Source organism: Emys orbicularis, chromosome 25 (assembly GCF_028017835.1).
Source record: "Emys orbicularis isolate rEmyOrb1 chromosome 25, rEmyOrb1.hap1, whole genome shotgun sequence".
Classification (NCBI taxonomy): Eukaryota; Metazoa; Chordata; order Testudines; family Emydidae; genus Emys; species Emys orbicularis.
In genome coordinates, this window is record NC_088707.1 from 10603196 (window position 1) to 10614671 (window position 11476).

Here is an 11476-nt window from a genome sequence, read left to right on the forward strand (position 1 = left end):
AGGGCTTTGCAGGCCTGGGTGGTGGCTGCTTGGTTTCCTGGCTGCATTAGAGCGGCCCAGGGGACGTCGGGAACATTAGCATTTGACCTGCGTCCCAGCAGCATGGATATGTCCAGGCACCAAGCTCCAATTGCATTGGCTTAGCTGGAGCAGGGCTGGGGTTTGGAGATGGCGCGGCTCAATTAAAGCTGGGATGGGATTTTCCCTTAGTCTTGGGGGAGGGAGAAGCAGGGGGGTTGCGGGGGTGGGGGGGGGACGGACGCTTTCCTGTAAACACGGAAAAATGTCAAGGGTCCAAAGAACTGAGGAAGAGGCAGGAACCCGAACGGGTGAGGCTGGGAGTTCCTGCAGCCCCCCGCCCCCAGGGCTGCCAGAGAGGCATGCCCGGGAGGAGGGCGCAGGAGCGCCTGGAAGGCCAGTGAGTGTGGCCAGGAGTGCACGGTGGGGTGTGCGAATGGACGGGTGTGTACGGGAGGGACCAGTCAGAGCAGAGTTGGGGGAGTGCCCGGGTGGGTGCGGGGCCATGCATAGGCCATGCCCGCAGCACTCACAAGCAATGACAAACCACCCTCTGTACTCGTACGCCTGTGCCCAATTTCCTTCTGCTTCATGGGAGAGAGCTGGCAAACGGGACGGGCAGGCGGACGTGCGAGCTGGCAGACGGGACGGGCAGGGTTAAAGCACGAAGAGGGGAGCGGGCAGCATGTGCAGCCCAAATGAAAGGCCTTTCCAAAGCAGCTCATCTGGTCTGTACCTTGTGCATTTCGCTTGATTCCACGTGAAGGGAGCAAAGTCCATGTCTTCCTCTCTCTGTCCTCACGGTTCCAGCCTCTCATCTGGGAGCGCACGGAACAGGCCGTCTCTTTGTCAGAGGCGCAGCGAGCGCTCGCTCCTGCCGTCGTCTCTGATCTTCTCCCGGCCGGTCGCTCAGCCCTCGGTAACTTGACCTCTCGGATCCTGACTCTGAAAAGCTCGGTAAAGTCCCGTTTCAGTTTTACTAGCACTGAGCAAATCGTTCCCTGCCCCTAGCCAGTGGCGTGACTGCAAAACCTGGCAGCTTGCAAACACGCCTAGGAGCGCATCTGTCAGGCGGACAGGCATGGCCGATGTGGTGGGGAGCCATCTTCGTCCTGCGGACCCGTTGGTAGGGTGGCCAGGCTCCCTGCCGCGGAGCAGGGAGCCTCAAAGTCCTGGGAGCCAGGAGGTGGGATGCCGGGGATGTCGGCACGTTCCACTGGGAAACTTCCACCAGCTCTGGCTCTGAGCCCCCATCACTACTGATCTCCTGGGGGCTGGGGGTGCTCCACACACTATGAACATCGGGCCCCCGGGGTCCAAAGCCGGGCACCCAACTCCCCATTACAGGCTGCTTTTGAAGATGCGGGTCTGAAATGTCTCCGTTTCTCAGCTCCCCCAGTTCAAGGACGGCAGGGGGCATCTTTTTGTTCGGTGTCTGGGTAGCACCTAGCGTGGTGGGGTCCGGGGCCAGGCCTGGGGCAAGGAGCCACTGCCGTAACACAGATAAATACTCACGTTAAAATCCATCAGTGTTTGCCAGGGGCTCCGATTCTGCATGCGGCTCAGTGGATATACAGAAAAGCTGGTTCAACCTCCCCCCAAAGCTCTGCCCTGTACGAATGAACCCCCCACCTGAGGCTTGTCTGAGACAGGCTGAGTGCGCCCTCTGCTGGGCTGATACAAAACTACTACTGCAGAGGCTTCCATTCCCACTGAGCTGCCTGGGGTTTGTGGGGTGGGCCCATGAGTCCCCCCATGGGTGGACAGGGTCCCCTGTGGCTCTGTGGGGAGTGCACAGGTGGGTCCCCCCAGCAGAGGTCACCCGGGGAAGAGGGCTAGGCAGGAGTGCCGGGGGGAGAGGAGGGATGTAGTCCTTGCTGTGCTAGGGAAGGGGCAATGTCACCTTATTCTGCTCCTGTTTCTACCCACTGCCAGGGAGGGAAGGGAGCCGAATCATAAGGTGGCACCAGGACCAGAGCTTAATTTAAGGCCACAGCTAAGCCCCTGAGTTGGGCCTGGCCCCCCACCCAGCTGGGATCGGGGAGCTGGCTCAGACCGAATGCCGTAGTACACAGGGGCTCGGGGGGATGCCAGGAGCTGGGCCGAGGGACTCGAATGGCCCATGAGTAACAATACGCTCGCCTACAGATCCCAGCTGAGCAGGGCATGGGACTGTCTTCGGGAGCCATCTGCTCTGTCAGTGGAGCGATGGCCATTTACACCAGCTGAGGAGAGCTCCAGGACTTCGGCAGATTCCCCCAGAAAAGGCCGTGGGGGGAGGGAGGCTTTCATCCCTACGTGGCTGGTCAGGATGTGGTGACCTCTCCTCTGTGCCTCTATGTTGCCAGCTCTTCTGTCACCCTGAGGTTAAATCACGGCCACGTCTTCTACAGAAGCTGGACAAGGTCTGACACCGGGGGCACCATCTTTTCATTCATTTAAACTCATCAGCTAATTCACACATTAGCTTAGCTTGTCAGTTCTCAGGGAACTCATTCAGTATTCCAAGAGCAAGTACTACGGGACAAGGTGGGTGAGGGAATGTCTATTGGACCGACTGCTGTTGGCGAGAGAGACACACTTTTGGGGCACCCAGAGCTCCTCTTCTGTTCTGAGAGCGAGAGCTGTAATTCTGGACGGGGGACAGTGTACCCATCACACTGGGGTGGAAATCCCGGCCTCCTGTGCGAAACTCAACTTCTCCTCAGCGCTGGGACCGCAAGTGGCCCTTCTGTAACACAAAGCGACGTCGGTGCTAGCACAGAACCTCGAGGCATCTGCTGGTGACCTTTTTGCCAGGATGAAGATGGACCATTTGCTCCCATTCTTGGGGTTTTAATCATTTTTAGATTAAAGATGCTGTAGAAAAACGTAGGCTAGACAGGCCGGGGGGGGGGGGGGGGGTGGCAGCTTGAGTAGACAGAGACAGATAAAGACCCCTGGGTAGTTGCTTTGGTTGGACGTTCTCATTCATTCAGACCTTGGCTCATTTCATGTAACCGTCTACTGCTTTCCTGTCTCTGCAGCCGTGCTCCCTATGGGGATGGGTTAACTGCCTTATATAGGGACAGAGGCACATCACATCTGCCTTTGATAGGTAGGTTCCCTCAAGGGGGAAGCTACCTAAGTGATTTAGGCACCGAACTTCCATTGACTTTCAACCTGTTTAGGCATTTTTGCAAATCCCACTAGGTCCTTAGCGGCATCTTCAGGCACAGGAATATTTTTGCAAGTCTGGCCTACAGAGCCAGGGGAACACTGGCCTTCAGACTGCAGTTTGCCTAACCAGGCCTTTGTGAAGTATGCTTTTTCTGTGGGCAGCAGATCGCCGCAGAACCGCCAGAAATGATACAGCCGCAGCGTGCGTCTGAGGAGAGCAACCTAGCAGTTGCGGCCACTGATGAGATGAAATTGTTTGGTGCGGCTGGATACGTTTGTCTAAAGGCATCTAGAGGCAGCGTTAAGGTTCCGTGCGTGGCCGTAACCATGCGTTCCAATCATTCTCAGCTTTTGGGTTAGTTTTAAAATTCATCTCCTGGGTTTCCGGTATTGCTGATCCCCTGTAGGGGAAGTGGGAGGAAGAGTATTGTAGGCTGTCAGCCTGTTTCTATAAATGTCTACGAAAGAGACAGATCCCTGGACCCTTCATTGCTGGTTCATGCCGGCAGCTGAAAGAAAACACCAGTTGGCTTCATTGTCTGTACAATGCAAAAGAATTCAGATGACGGGGTGGATTTTCCACCGAAGCGCCTGGGAACGAGGCACCTAAGTGCGAGCTGTGCCTTTGAAAACCAACCCCTAGAGTGAGTCACTGATGCTGTCCTCTGGATACAGTTTACCCTGCTCTTCTCGCCGCCGGGCACCAGAAAATCACTGATCCCAGGCCCCAAACTCTTTCTGCAGCCAGATGCTTAAGAACATCCCCTCCTCTTGCCATTTTGTAGGTAGGACCCTGAGCTCTTACAGCCTAGGGTAGGGTTCCCCATGTGCTTTGCACGGTGTAACTGACGACACGAGGGGAAAGGCAGGGGGAGAACCAGGCCCTTGATGGAAAAAAGTGAGATTGTAATGGATCTAAATGGCTTCTTACAGATCCCGTTTGCTGGCCGAGAGGGGAGGAGCTCACAGGTCCTGCACAAAAACCATCTCTGAGCAGCTGAACCCTGGTACATACAGACCCTGATCAGTGGGGTGAAACAGAGCCTCCTCTGGGGCGATAATAAGAGTGCTGATTTCTGCTCGCCACTGGCCTCTTTGACTGGAAGGAAACGGACACCCCCCCCCCGGGCCCGTCTCCAAGGTGAGATTAATGGAACATTGAAGACTCATTCTCAGATCGATCCGTGTCTGCATGCGGCCAAGCTGGGAGCTGGTGCCCTGGATAGCAGCTCCGTGGCCAGCTCTGTGCAGTCAGTTACCAGACTTACGGGTTTGGGAGGAGAGCGCACGGCTCCCCCGACTCCTACAGACAGGAGGCGGCGTTGAGGTTCATTGTTGCCCAGCGGTGAGTTCCTGTGAGCGCGCAGGGGAACACAGCTCCTCTTTAAAGGCCAGCGTGTCTCTCAAGTCAGCCAACATTATTTATTAGGTGCATTACGGTAACACCTAGGCACCCAGTCATGGACCAGGGCCCCGGTGTGCTAGGTGCTGTACATTATTTATTAGGTGTATTACAATAACGCCTAGGGAGTGCCCCATTTGGTTTGTACATATAAGCTCTTAATATCTGGGTGTGTGGGCCATGGTCGGGTTGAATTCTAGTAATAATTAGACCATCCCTGACCGGTGTTTGTCTAACCTGTTCTTAGCGCGCACGCACACAAACACACACACTCCACAACCTCCCTGGGCAATTTATTCTGGTGCTTAACTACCCTGACAGTCAGGAAGTTTTTCCTAATGTCCAACCTAAACCTCCCTTGCTGCAATTTAAGCCCATTGCTTCTTGCGTGGTGAGGGGCGGAGGATTTAATTTGTGCAAAACATAGAGGGAAAATACCTGGAGAAGCCACAAGCGAGAGCAGGCAAGCTGCCAGCATGGCTTCCTTTCTGCCCAGGGAAGCTGGGCCCCAGCACGGCAGGGAAAAAGCACAGGGAGGTCCGCAGAGCTTCCCGATGGCACTCAGGGCTCGGCTGCCTGCAGCGTGCAAGAAAACCCCACGCCCGCCCCGGGGAGCGGCATGAAAGAACCTCGGGAAAAGCTCCCACGGGGTTGGAGTTCGGGGCCTGACCCTGTGAGCTGCTCCTAGGGAAGAAGTAAGTGGTGTTCAGAGCCTTCAGGCCCTGGCTCGGGCAAAGCTGCCACCGCTTTGAGTGGGCACTGAGGGCGGCTGCAGGATTGGCACCACCTGTGCCTGGGGGTGGCCCAATGGAGTCCCCTCCCGCCGTTTGCAGGCTCTGCACTGTTAATGCCCAGACACTGTTCTGAGCGGCATGTGCCCAGTGCTGGGTCGACATCCCAGGAGGTGTCACTCCCCTGCCACAGGTCGGGTGCAGCATGGGGATTGGTCCTGCTTTGAGCAGGGGGTTGGACTAGATGACCTCCTGAGGTCCCTTCCAACCCTGATATTCTATGACTCTCTGAGAGCATGGGCTTTCTCACACTGCTTCGGCTACGCACCTCCACCCAGTCCTGCAGGGCCCTCTTCTAGGGGCTGGGCTGGCTCCATCCTTGCTCCGCTCTGGCCTCTCTGCTGAGCCTGTCGGGGCCGGGCCTCCTGGCTCCAGGTGATGTGAATTCGCACCCACGAACAAGTGGACTGGGGCTGCCACTGATAGCCCAACATCCCGGTGACCTAGAGGTGCAAGGCTCTGTACCCCATTCCTCCCTTGGGTGACCAGATGTCCTGATTGTATATGGACAGTCCCGATATTTGGGGCTTTTTCTTATATAGGCTCCTATTACCCCTCAGCCTCTGTCACGCTTTTTCACACTTGCTGTCTGGTCATCCTACTTCCCCCACTCACAGTGCTGGGTTACTACACCCAGCCCCACAGAAAGCAATGCTGTCCCCTTTTCCTAGCCTACAGCACCATCTAGTGAAAAACACTGAAACTGCACTTATTTATTCTTGTCGATGATGTGCTTAAAGTCACCATTGGAGCTGGTTGAATGATTTGTCCCCAGTAAATTATCCAGCGAATTTTGCTCCTTGCTTTCTCTCTCTCCAGGAATCATTCCCAAACTGGCCCCAAATCCTACAGATATGGTCATCACTCCTGAATACTTGCCAGATCCTTCTCTGGTTGCAGGGCTAAAGGTTCACGCTGCCCATTCTCTGTGGAGGCCGGGTGGCGGTTTCCTACGTCGCGGGATGTTGCTGGGGTTCCCTGGCTGGATGGCTGAAACCCGGACGAATAATGAAGAGCAAATCACCCAATTGGTACGTGACCATGGAGGGTGAAGAGACGTTCCCCAAACACTCCTGCAAGACTCTGCTCCCGGGGGCGACGCTGAGCCGTGCAAGGCCGGGGGCGCTGCCCACATCCCAACCCTCTCCGTGCACAGAACTCCCTGTCGGGTTGCCCATGTGAATACAGATGCTTCCGAAGCGCAGCTGTTCTCGTATTCTTGGCTTTTTCCTGCACACACACTGCCCGTAAACCCCGTCCTTAGAACACTCCGGGAAGGAGAAAATGGGTGATGCCAAAGGAAGGTTTCACTGGAGCGCGTTATGTTTCTCCAGCCATGAAGAACAAGCATGAGGCTTGTCATAGAATCATAGAAGCTTGGGGTTGGAAGAGACCTCAGGAGGTATCTAGTCCAACCCCCTGCTCAAACCAGGACCAGCACCAACTAAATCATCCCGGGCCTTAAAAACCTCTAAGGATGGAGATTCCACCACCTCCTTAGGTCATCTTGGCCCACACCTGAGACTGAAGCAGGGAGCCGTCAGAGTTGAAGTCACGAGTCTCTCTCCAGCTGGGGCTAGAACAGACGTACATACTCTATGGATCGGGCAGTGAGAGAGAGACCCAAAACACACACTGATCTGTGGGTTACATAAGCTCATCCGTTCCCCGGCTCCAGGTGAGCACGGGGACTCTCTTCCTCACTCAGGCTGTGTCTACCCTGCAGAGCTTATGCCAGCTTAGCCCCAGGGTAGTCGCAGTGTATGTCAAAAGAAGGAATTTTTCTGCCAGCACAGTAACACCAGCTCCCTGAACATTAGCTATGCTGACAGACCACGCTTCTGTCAGCATAGCTACATCTGCACGGGGAGCTTTGTTGGCATAACTACATTGCTCAGGGTGTGTTTTTCACACCGGGGACAGACGTAGCTATGCCAGCATAGGCTCTGTAGCGCAGACACTGCCTCATTCTTTGTTCTCTTCATGTGTTTCATCCATTCAGGGAGCTGGAACAATGCCATGTGATTTGCTGCATACTACACATCACGTAGAGTCAACACAAACATTTGTGACTATCATAGAATATCAGGGTTGGAAGGGACTTCAGGAGGTCATCTAGTCCAACCCCCTGCTCAAAGCAGGACCAATCCCCAACTAAATCATCCCAGCCAGGTCTTCGTCAAACCGGGCCTTAAAAACCTCTAAGGAAGGAGATTCCACCACCTCCCTAGGTAAAGCATTCCAGTGCTTCACCATCCTCCTAGTGAAATAGTGTTTCCTAATATCCAACCTAAACCTACCCCACTGCAATTTGAGACCATTGCTCCTTGTTCTGTCATCTGCCACCACTGAGAACAGCCGAGCTCCATCCTCTTTGGAACCCCCCCTTCAGGTAGTTGAAGGCTGCTATCAAATCCCGCCTCATTCTTCTCTTCTGCAGACTAAATAACCCCAGTTCCCTCAGGCTCTCCTCATAAGTCATGTGCCCCAGCCCTCTAATTTAGCTCTGTGGCTGGAAATTGTAGCAAACACAAGTAAAGAATTTGCCCGTAGGAATCAGGATCGGTTCAAGAATGAGTCACTGGGAGAGGAGAAAAAAAAAAGGTTAAATTTGCTGGACAACTAATGAGCTTCTCAAGACAAACTTTATTTGATTGTTATGCTGGAGGCTGGCTTCCAGGGAGTGTGTCTTTGATCGATGGGCAGGCAGTCACCAACCTCACTGAAGCTGACGGCGTGCTAGCCATCTTCCGTGCAGGCTATATAAAGGAGCATCTAAATGCTCCTTTTGTTTAGTGACAGCTGGAATGATAGAAGCCACTGCCCAAATCACAGACCAGCATGGCAAGGCTGGAGAAAGGAGCTGAGACATGCAGTTGGAGGGAAGGTGTGTGTGTGTGTGTGTGTGTGTGTGTGTGTGTGTGTATGTGTGTGCGTATGTGTCACAGCCAAAATCAGGAAAGCAGGTAGCATACTGGTACTCTAGCACTGAGCCTAGGACTTTGGCGATCTGGGTTCAATTCCTTGCCAGGAGATGGCAACACACTCATTGGTAAGATGATGCTCAGAGAAAACCAAGAGAGACAGAGTCTTTTGGGCAGGCTGGAAAGAGGTTGAAATTCTGAGCAAAGAATCTGCTCCATGTTGTTTGATTCCTCCTTTAGGCAGGGCCTTTTTGTACAGTCCTTGTAAATAAACAGGGTTGCATCAAAATACATCTGACTCCATCATCCATTTCTCCTCTCAACAGAAACAATCCACAAGACCTCAAATATGGGCTAAAAAGGTGTAACATTATTTAAAGAACAACAAGAAAGACTAAACGTAAAGTTCCCAGGAAACAGCACCGTGTGTACATTTCCCCTCTAGCAGGCTGCATCAGCTCAGGGAACAGCCAGCTGCTGAACTTTGCATGCAGGGAGGGTAGCTAGGCCATTCAAGGTGCTGCATCTAGAAAGCAACAGGCACCGCAGGATGCTAACGACATACAGCGCTGAGGTTTGGAAGCATCCCCGTTCTGGAGCTGTTGAGTCTCAGGAACTGAGTTTGAGGAGCTAACCTGGGTCTCATCTCTGCTGTTTCTGGTTTCTAATGCAGCCCGACTTGCCAGAAAACTGCTGACCTTTCTGCTCCGGGTCTTGTCTGCTGCGAAATGCCAGCCAGCTGCAGAGAGGGGGGTAGACTCAGAGGCTGGCTCAGAGAGATGCGCACAGATAAGGGACTCTGGTAGAAGGGAGACAGAGTGCTAATTCTGGGCAGGGGTGCATGGAAGGGGGTGCATTGTCAGGTCTGCAGCACGCATCCCTCTTCCCCCGCCTTGTGGAGAAGCCCAGCAGAGGCTGCTGAAGCTGGGCGAGGCCAGTGTTTAGGAAGGGGATGGTTGCTCACGGTGACAGGGTCTGGGGGGCGGGGGAATCCCGGTGTTGATTATTGCTGATCAATACTGGAGCTGGGTGGGAAAGGTTTTTCCCATCCTGAAAGAGTTTTTGAGATTTCAAAAACTTTTCCTATCCCAACATTGATGAAAAGTCAAAAATCTTGAAAATGTTCACAAACCGATAATGGGAGGGTGGGGGGAACTGAGTGAGTCATCCGGAATGTTTTGTTTCAATGTTGACACTGAAAAAAAATTAACTTTTTTTTTTTTTTTTGCGGTATGACTTAACTGAAATTTCAGAATGGAAAATCGTTTCAAATAAAAAAAATGAGACTTTTCATTCAGAAAATGTCAGAGCGGAGCATTGGAACAACTCTGAAACCTCTAAATTCCAATGGGGAAACTGGTCCAAAACAATCTTCTCTTGCAAACAGGTTTGGTTCTGACAAATTGACATTTTCCGACAAGAAAAGTCTCGTCAGAAAATTCCCGACCAGCTCTAATCAATACAGTCTTCATGTCCATTCCCCAGCCCCTTGGCGGCGGGCAGCATCCAGCAGGATAGGACAGGAAAGCTGTGTCCTGCGGGCGCTGTGATTCCCCTGGGGAGCGGATATGGGGATCAGTCCATCGCCATGGGGCTCTGTTGTAGGGCGTGGGGTGTCTGGTCATGCTCACAAGGTCCGTACGGCGCTAGACCAATCTATGGGGGCTGGGGTGCAGATTGCTTTGCTAGTGCCAAGCGAGGCAGAAACATTTGAAGCCCAGAAACGTGGCCTACGAAGTGTTGGTTCCTTCCCCACCCCGCTCCTTAGGGCCAGCTCCGTCACTGGGGGTCAGACAGAATTAATCAGAAGTCAAACTGGTGCAAAGAAACCGAGATGGTTTCCAGGTGAGTTGGTGTCATGAGAAATGCGGCGTCTTTCAGTGGCTGTCACCAAAACACATTGGCTTCCACCAGGTTTAATTAGACGCCGTCTATTATCGAATCGCAGGGAGAGCCTGCCCAAGGGAAAGCAGAATGGAATTTGGTTGCTGGGTCGCAGGAGCAGAATGTCACCAACCGTAACCCTTTGCAGGCTGCAGATAAAGGCAGTGCCTATTGGTCGTAGGATTAGCTGGCAGTCTGGAAAGAGCCGGGCTCCGAACTGGTGAGAAATAGCCTGTGTGCTCATGAAACCACGTTGGCTTGTCTTGAGTTCTACCCTGCACTCGCTCACAGAGAAACTAACCCGAACGCGCTCTGCTATTGATAGGACCTGGGGAGCTGCTACTCCAGAGACAGCAGGGGGAGCCCACAGCACTAACACGCCTGCTCTGGGGTGGATTCTGAGTGTGCACATGGAAAAATCAACTGGCATTAGTTGGCACCCGCAGTACAGACCGTACAGACTTCTACAGGGCATGTAGCTCCGTGGTAAAGCATTTGACTATCTCCCAAGAGGTCCCTGATTCAAATCCAGGAGCCACCTTTGCGGGGGTCAGCCTGGATGATCAGGTGGTCCCTTCTGGGCTTGAAATGAATCAGCTGGGGTGAGTGAAGTCCCCTGTCACCCGTAAGGGGGCTCCCTCCTGATCAGAGGTGAGGCACATGGTGTCACGGCACCTGAGGCTGCTACTGTGCCGCAAGCAGAGGCCTTTGCCAGCCTGAAGGGCCCAAGACTGGGCCCGGGGAGTCAACTGGCGAGTTCCTTTTGATTTCAGTGGGGCAGAGAGTAAGATTAGGGGGCTGGCTGGACACTGAGGAGACCCCCCCACACCTCTGCCGCAGACTTCCTGTGTGCCCGTGAGCAAGTCACTTAGAATACAATTTTCAAAAGTGACGTCGGCACTGAGGAAGCACCTAACTCTCACTGGCACCTAGGCTCCTACCCCTCTTGATCAGTTTTGAAAATGAGACTTAGGCACTGTTGAACGTTGTACCCTGGCTTCGTGCCTCAGTTTCCCCTCTGTAGAATGGGGCTAATAACCCTGCCCTGCCTCACAGGGGTGCTGTGAGGATAAATATGTTAAAGACTGTGAGGTGCTCTGATACCTTGGTGACGGGGCCAGAGAAGTACAGATGACTGTTAGGATCAGGATTCACATTCACACAAACAATTGCAAAGTTGAATGAATAAACACTTCCTCAAGCCCCTTGTTTTTCAGGGCTGTGTGAATGGCCCTGAGCAGTAATGAGATGGATTCACACATGGACTCTGGAATCTAAATGGCTCAGGACTGATGCTT